This window comes from Dipodomys ordii, unplaced genomic scaffold (genome assembly GCF_000151885.1).
Source record: "Dipodomys ordii isolate 6190 unplaced genomic scaffold, Dord_2.0 Scaffold22, whole genome shotgun sequence".
Classification (NCBI taxonomy): domain Eukaryota; kingdom Metazoa; phylum Chordata; class Mammalia; order Rodentia; family Heteromyidae; genus Dipodomys; species Dipodomys ordii.
Window position 1 is genome coordinate 14,878,724 of NW_012267238.1, and position 8,767 is coordinate 14,887,490.

At 40.3% G+C, this 8,767-nt stretch overlaps 1 protein-coding gene across 1 annotated transcript in view; it reads right to left on the reverse strand.

Annotated features, from left to right (window-relative positions):
• The window catches only part of Me3 (malic enzyme 3, NADP(+)-dependent, mitochondrial), a 200,179-nt gene that overhangs the window by 152,349 nt on the left and 39,063 nt on the right, over window positions 1–8,767 (reverse strand). The window lies entirely within an intron of this gene.

Genomic DNA, 8,767 nt, shown 5'->3' on the forward strand with positions numbered 1-8,767 from the left:
AAACGACTTCTCTATTTTCTCCTCTTCCAATGTTCCATTGAACTGTAATTTTGCTGTTGACTATACCTATAAAGTTTTTATACAGTCACAGCATATAGTTTCTATAGCTGCTCTTGTTCATAAGAACATCTGAGGTATAGTCACAGGAAACTGGTTAAGATTTAAACATAGTCCAGGTAGAAAAGTTGGTTAGTTACACTGAACGATAACATTTTACTGGTTAATCAATGAATTAATAAGGGTTGTGACCACTCTTCTACCTTTATCTTCTTTTTTCTACTGTGGCATTTGAAAGAAAAAAGCAAATGAGCTGCTTTAAGGTCTAGATCTTCATATATTGTTGTGTGATGTTAGCTACTGAGAGAAACAATATTGCAAAGAAAATGTAGCATGTGAAGCTTTTAGACTATTTAGATCCTTGTGGTAGAATGAGAAAGGAGATAGGGCCTAGCATACTCATGAGAAAGAACACTGTCCTGAAATGATTTAGTTCCATTTAATGATGCTCAAATTTGCAAGAAGAAACACTTTTCAGTATTTTAAATAAGGTACTTAGCTTTCATAGTTTCACTGTAAAAAAATCCAAATACTTGAACATATATAAAACAAAAAGCACAAGAATCTCTTTCTTTTGCTAAACTCCTAACTAAACACTAAACATAGCTAATACAGTACTCTGAGAAAGTTTGCTGGAAATGCAGCTCTCAGGGTTGGGTGATTATTTACAGGGTGAAGGGATTCTCTTCATGTAGGACAATCAAGGAATAGAGAGCTATAACTGATCATACTTTCTAGATAACTCTTAGGTCATCAGAAACCACCTTCTATTTATAATTCAGACAGCGATGGTGCATTTACATGTCTCAGGGACCTTCATCAGGAACCTCATGTGTTACTGGATGGCAAAGGTGTAGCTTGCCAGTTCGTGACTGGGAAGAAAATGGCCTTTAGGAGGTCAACAAATCTAAGTCTGAATCTCAGCTCTGATCAGCCATTGTTGACTTAACTTTTCTATGACTCAAATCTTCCAGATTTTATCCAGCCACTCAACAAATATTTATCAAGAACCTCCTGCCTGCCAGACCTGGTGGCAGGCACAGGATGCCCATAGTCAACAGAAGAGATTCAGTCCCTATGTTGCTAGTCTACTGACAAAACACTGGGTCATCAAGCACAGGTAAAGTAACACAGAAATGTAGGGCAGTGTAGGGTAGTTTAAAGAACACACCCTGGAACAAGACTGTCTGGGTTCAAGCTCTGTTTATTCTACTTACTTTCTAGCCAAGTATATCCTTGAATAAGTTATTTCACTTCTTTGGGCCTCAATCATCATTCATAAATGGAGACAATCTTAGTATCTGCCCCCACAAACTTTGGGTGACAATTAAACCTAGACAAGTGTTTCAAACTGTGCCGGCACTGAGGGCTTATTAGTACTTCCATCCACTGCAGTACATGAAGTGGATAAGAGATGCTTAATACAATCGAGACATGATGGAGAAGATCCGTTACAGCCCGAAGTTCAGAGGGGGCTCCCTGTACTAGTTGTTAAATTATCACCTCTTTGTTATAACCTGCTCCCCTATCATCTGTGCTGGGATATTGGGGAACCCTGAAAAACATGATCTTGCTTTAAAAACTGAATTTCCATTCAGTACTGTCAAGAGGGCTCCCTGGAAAGAGACTATAAACGAAAGAATAAGAAGGAACTTATTTCCTAAGTGACATCTGTGCCTTCCGATATCTATGAAAGGCTCCTAGACATCAGCAGATCCTACGTGGGGCAGAAGTTCAGGAGAAGTTCAAGAAGTTTCTATCATTGGTAAAACTAATCACACTCCACCTTAGAGAAACCTCAACCAGCCAGCTGTGCTCCCTTTTCTGAGGTCTAGGGCCCAGGACCTAACGTCCCTTCTCTAAATTTCTACATTTGCTACTTCCAGCTCTTGGCTCTTGAGGTTGTTAAACTTCTTATGCAAAGAACCATGGAATAAATACTTCATACCTTGGGTGCCATGCATTATTTTTGTTGCTTTTGTGTTTCTGACAATGTAGAGACCATTCTTAGCTTACTGTGGTACAAAAAGAATGAACTAGAATTGGCCCACTGGCCATCATAGTTTGACAACCCAGTTTAGAGTTTTATCTGTTACCTGGTTAATAATTTAAAAATAATTGAATGCTCACTAAATTACTAAATATTAGTATTTTAAATTACTGTTAAATTATTTTAATAGTTATGTACTTATTTAACATTCCATTTGTTTTAATAACTGTGCAATTTCTGCCTCCTACCTCATCTTGTTCAATATACTCACAATATTTAGACCTAAGTAGGTAGAGAGCTTCTAACAGCTTAAGGATTGGAGATGGGAGAAAGATCTCCAGGAGGTATATAAATGCCTCAGAGTTCTAGGGTAAGGATCACTCTAGAACTTCTGTGCTCAGAGCAGACAGATCCATGGTTAGCATAAGGCCAGCCTGTGCAAGACTTTGGATGCCATGTTTAGGATTAATTTTTATTCTTTCTTTATTTTTTTTGCTAGTCCTAAAGCTTTAACTCAGGGCCTGGGCACTATCCCTGAGCTTTTTGCTCAAAGATAGCACTATACCACTTGATTCATAACACCACTTCACTTATACCTTTTTTTGTTTATGTGGTATTGAGGAATTGAACCCAGGGCTTCATGCATGTTAGGCAAGCACTGTAACACTAAGCCAGTTTTCTTTTTAAAAAGTATTGGAAAGCCACTGGAGGGCTTGATACACATAGGCTACAGGCATATAATTTTATTTCAAAAACATCTTCATGGATGAGATAAAGTATGGTGGGGATTAAATAATCTAACATTTACAAAATAACTTTTATAAGCTTAATAGAGTCAACAAATCTCAGTTTTCCACACGTATCCCCTTTCTATGCTATGGAATATTATATAGACTGTGCTGGATTTCTGACAATATTGCAACCAAACCTGTTTGTCCTTTGTGATGTTTGGCTTTGGAAGGATAACTTTCAAACAGTGAAAGTCTCTCTGCCCATACACATATAAATATTAAGTATATTTCTTTTATCCTTGTCTTGCCCAAGACCACAAATATAGTTTTTCAATTAGACACATAGTGAACTTACCAGCATTCTGAGAATCCTGTACACAACCATTTGGCAAGCACCTTCTTGGCAGCTTTTCTGCTGATTTGTGTAGTCTGACACCCACTCCTTCATTCTGAGGTATTCTGTATCAACCTCAAAATCACAGCCCTTGGGACTTAAGTCAATATGCTCAAGGTTCTTCTGCCAAGGCCTTTCTTTTTAGCAGATGTAGTGTGCAGCAGACTTGTGTACTTTAACCAAAGTGAAAGGATAGGAGGCTGCCTGTGGGGTGAGAGGCTCACAGATTCCCAAAGAAAGGGTGGCTGCAATTAAGCCACATGCAAGTCTATTCCTCATTTCAGCAGAATAACTTCTGGAATGAATGAATATGAGAATACAATCTTTTCAAGGATATCTATACTTCTGACCAGAGTTCTCTCACCACCATCACCTCTCCATTTGCTAAATCACCCTTTGCTAAATAACTGTACCACGAGGCCTGGGAGACTGAGGAAGAATGACTCTTTCCTCTGGAGTGCACAGTTTAGTAGGGAAGAAGATGGTACGAGTTGGCATTTTGAACCTTGAAGGAGCTGATAGTCTAGTTGGAAAGTTAAGATTAAAGCCTGTAAAATAACAAGCCAGTATATAGAAACAAGTCTACTCTCTGGCTTCCACCTTGATCACTTTTTGTAGCAGGTATGGGAGGCTGTTCCCAGCCTTAGTAAAGCTCTGTTGCTTGTCCCTGTCTCCAGGCTCCTCCCAAATGCTGCTGGGGTCACTGAAGTCTCTTCTGGGTTCTGTCCCTGGGAAAGCAGATACATAGTAGATATATAAGCAGCTCTAAGCCCACATTCCAAGACACAGCCCTTTCCTAAGCAGTCATCCTTGGTTTGGGTTATACATTTGTATTACTTGAAGAGCTTTAAAAATCTGATGCCCCGACCATAACTTAATTTAATCATGATCTCTCAATTATTAGTATTTTTTAACTCCTCAAATAATTATAGTCCAAGTAGAGACCCAATGTCCTACAATTGATCTTGTAGACTATTTAGTAATCAGACCTATGTCTTCATTCTGACATCATTCTCTCTCTAATATATATCTATATCTATCTATCTATATATAACATACTGTACAGAGGGGTTACAGTTACATGACAAGGTAATGAGTCCATTTCCTATTGAGCATTGTTAACCCCTCCTTTGTTTTTCCCCTACCATCCCTTTCCTCCCCACCTTCCCAACTCCTCCCCACTCCGCGAAATTGTAAAGTTCCTTCTCAACATAGTGTCTGACATCATTCTTATGTGGAAGCTCTTAATGTTTTTGTTCTTTATCTCATGTCTTAGAGCCCTACCCCATTTGAAGAAATAGGTTAACTAAGTCAGGAAATGGAAAAATAGACTTTGGATTTATGCAGGTTGGACTTATCTAATACCTCTACTGTGTGAGCCTTTGCTAAATTATGGGGCCTCTGAGACCCATGGATGGTTTTACCATCCTTCTTGTAGAAAAAAAAAATCTGACTTTACATGAAGAAGTGCTTCAACACTCAGTGTTTGCAATTGGTAAGTTGAGGATAGAACAATAAAACATGACTTTTGAGTGTGGCCATCATCTGATTATCCAACAGGCCTAACTGATGATTTGTCTTTGGAGGAGGGAAACCTGGGCTTGGAACTGGAGCCTCGCTAGCTTTCTCACCAGGGTCATGAGAATGTCTAGCTTCTCGAGTTCATGTCCCTTAGCTTGTATTCCTTTGTCATAACATTTACAACAGCTGGACCAGTTATTCCCAGAGGAATGGCTTTGTCTGTAGGTCTTCAAAACACATTTCCAGGGAACGATGTAGGGCTTGTATTCATTTATTTGTTTTCTTAAAGAAGCCCTTAATGAAAAAGTTTAAAAACAGAGGAATATTTTTTTTCAGCTGATGTCAAACCCTCCCCTCCCCTATGGGTATAGACAGCACATTTATCTGGTACCCTTAAATTGCTCACATGTTTCACTGGGAGCCTTAGATGTTTCAGGAAGATAAAACCACTTAAATATTTTATCTGTGATAGAAAAATACTAAGTGAGTCTACACTCCCTTTCAATGTTACAGTCAGTTCTTAATGTTGTGGGTGCCATAAGCCTTGGTGGTCCCATGTTTGTTTCCAGAGGTCACAGGGATCCTCAGACTTAAGCCAGGGGCATCTGAGGTGGTGAGCAAAGCAATCACTCTTACCTAATGAGGAAGCTGACAGAGCCCTGGCTGCAGCACCAGGCTCACCACCCACCGACTGCCTCTAGCTGTCTCCAAGACAGTTTTGATGGTGAAAAATGATGACTGAAGTTGGATATGAATAACAGAATTTGAAATGCTGGAGTTAATTTTGCTAAGCATAGGCACAACAATGAAATGATATAAATGAATACAGATGAGGAAAATGAGCCTGAATAAACTGAATCTAAACCATTTATTTCAGAATTCCAAAACCAGAAGAACTTCAGAGTTTCTCCAGACAATGATCTAGAACCCCCAGAGGAGACTTGCATTGCTTTGAACTATTTTATAAGACAGTGTCTAGCCATACTAGCAGTTGATGCAGGATTGAAGTATCTCTGCTATCATAAAGGGGAATGAACAAGTAGCAAAGTAGGGGTATATATTAGGAGACCCTAACTAACAACACTTGCTTGGCAGCTAGAGTTTGCAGGTTTGGGCCTCACACTGTGGAAACTCCCGTGGCCTGAGTTGGATACTTGAGTGAATTTGTCTTCCATGAGTCTCCTGTGTCTCTCACAATCCTGGGGTTTATGCCATTTCTGGGTTTCCATGAAACAGATCACTGGATATGTGTTCCTAGACCTTTCTTCAAAGACAGAATTTAGAGTGACTTGGTGCTTTATATACAAACGTTCAGACCCAAAATCAACATAATTTTAGGTGAAAACCAAACCTCCTGCAGTGCTTGCCTCAAAGAAATCCAAATGCCAAGAGAAATCAAGGAAATAAAGCAAATTTGATCCCTAAGGCTGTGGTATGGAGAAAACACACTCCTTAGCAAACCAACCTCAAGCATTTCCCTGGAATTGTTGTTTCTTGAATAATTATGTTAATAAGCATGAGTCAGATGCTGGAGACCTGAAGGCAGAAGTTCAGGTGCCAAGGTTGGTGCTGCTCAGTGCTGCAGGGGATGTGGACAATGGGAGGCAGAACGAGCTTGGAAGAAGATTTGAGACACTATCAGAACCCCCATGTGAGACAGACCTGGGACTACCCAGGGCCTGGAAAGAAGCAGGCCCAGAACCTGCAGGCAGCCAGATGCTCTGGAAGGGATGGCAGGAAAAGTACAAGTAGTGTGAACACTGAGGTGAAGAACTGACACAGGAGAGTCCAGACCTAGGGGTCAAGGCCAGGGGAACAGGAGTGGAGAAGCAGTGGGTTTGGGAGAAAGATGTTTTGTTCCGAACTGAAGGTTTGGGGTTGAACAAAATGCTTAACAATCAGTCCAAAAACAGGGTGGTTCTGCAGCTTGGTTTGGGAAGATTAAGCCATTTACCAAAGATCATACTAGCCTGTAAATGAGAAAGCTTGGGTTGTTCACCTGAGAATTTTGAATTCTGAAGCCCAGTGTTCTCAACCCCTGTGTTTTCCTTTCCCTCTCTTCACCTTAGAGGCATGTAGCTCATTAAAAGGAGTAGATAAGCTGGGGGCTAGTGGCTCACGCCTGTAATCCTAGCTACCCAGGAGGCTGAGATCTGAGGATTGCGGTTCAAAGCCAGCCCAGGCAGGAAAGTTCGTGAGACTTCTTATCTCCAAAAGCCACTAGAAAACGGAAGTTGCGCTGTAGCTCAAGCAGTAGAGCGATCAGCCTTGAGCTGAAGAGTGCAGGCACAGTGCCCAAGCCCAGAGTTCAAGCCCCACGACTCACCAAAAAAATAAATAAATAAATAAAATAAATAAAAGGAGTAGATAACAGAGATAAGAGAAGATTTTCCAAAGTTTAAGCCATCCCACCTACAAAACTACCCTAACCATGAAAGACGTGAAACAATTGAAAACAAACAAACAAAATAAACAAGAGCTGTAAGCCTGAAACAATTGAAAACAAACAAACAAAATAAACAAGAGCTGTAAGCCTGAAACAATTGAAAACAAACAAACAAAATAAACAAGAGCTGTAAGCCGGTGTGGGTGGCTCACACCTGTAATCCTAGTTACTGAGCAGGCTGAGATCTGAGGATCAACCCAGGCAGGAAAGTCTGTGAGACTCTTATCTCCAATAAACCACCAGAAAACTGGAAGTGGCACTGTGGCTCAATTGGTAGAGTGCTTCCCTTGAGTTGAAGAGCTCAGGGACAGTGCCTAGGCCCAGAGTTCAAGCCCACGACCAACAAAAAATAAAAACAAGCAAAACAACAACAGCAACAACAAAAAAGAGCTGTGCCCAAGGAAGCCATGGAAAATGGGAGAGTGTTGGGAGCCAAAAGTTGAGTCTCTCAATGTAATAGGCTTGACTATCTCACTGGAACATCTTGAGGCTGAGTTTACAGAATCCTACCCTCATCCTGCCCTAAGTAAACATCCTGCAACTGCTAATGACCACCCTTTCCCCTTCCCCTAAGCAAACATCCTGCACTGCTATGGCCAATGAAAAAGTTTCCTTATTCCAAGCATATAAATACCCCTGTGTGAAAAATAAAAATTTGCAGCTTGATCAGAATCCCTGTCTTGCTGTCATTCTTCGTGTCTCTTGTCCCTTCATTCCTTCTAGTTTAGGTTCACTACCCTTGTTGACGTCCTGCGGGTCGGGACAGGAGAGGGAGAAATGGTTCATGGTTCTTAAATCCAAATGTATGCCAGAATCTCCTTAAGAAACTTTCAAACTCCCTCCACTCATCCCTTCTCAGAATACCAAACTGCCTTGTTTGCAAAACTCCCCAGTGATTTTTATGTATCAGTAACTATTGGCATAATATAATCAGAGAGAGTTAGAAGATAGCAGGTTCTATTACTAGGCACTATGTTGCCTATGTATCAGGTGACGTTTATGAAGGATGGTTCTAAATTATTTTATTTAATCTCCACTGTGGAATGTTTCAGATGAAGAAACTGAAGCTCCAAGTGGCAAAGTACCTTATTCCTGGCCATACCAGCTCAGACTTACTTGACTGCAAAGCCATGATGATGCATCTGATACCTTGGAAAATGATGTGTGCAAGAGAACTGGGCTTTCAAGAGCAAGTATAAGAATCACATGGTTATATCAATAGATGCAGAAAAAACATTATGATGAAGGCTCTGGAAAAACGAGAAATACATGGAACATTCCCCAATACAATAAAGGCTGTGTATGACAAAACTACAGCCAGCATTATACTTAATGGTGAAAAACTAAAGCCATTTCCTCTTAACTCAGGAATGAGAAAAGGATGTCCACTCTCTCCAGTTCTCTTCAATTTTGTATTAGAATGCCTAGCTACAGCAATAAGACAAGATGCAAACATAAAGGGGATCCAAATAGGGAAAACTAAAGTAAAACTCTCCCTCTTTGCAGATGACATGATCTTGTATTTAAAGAATCCACGAACTCCACTCCCAAATTACTCAAGCTGATTCAAAACTTTGGCAAAGTAGCAGGGTATAAAATTAACCCTCAAAAATCAATGGCTTGTTTTT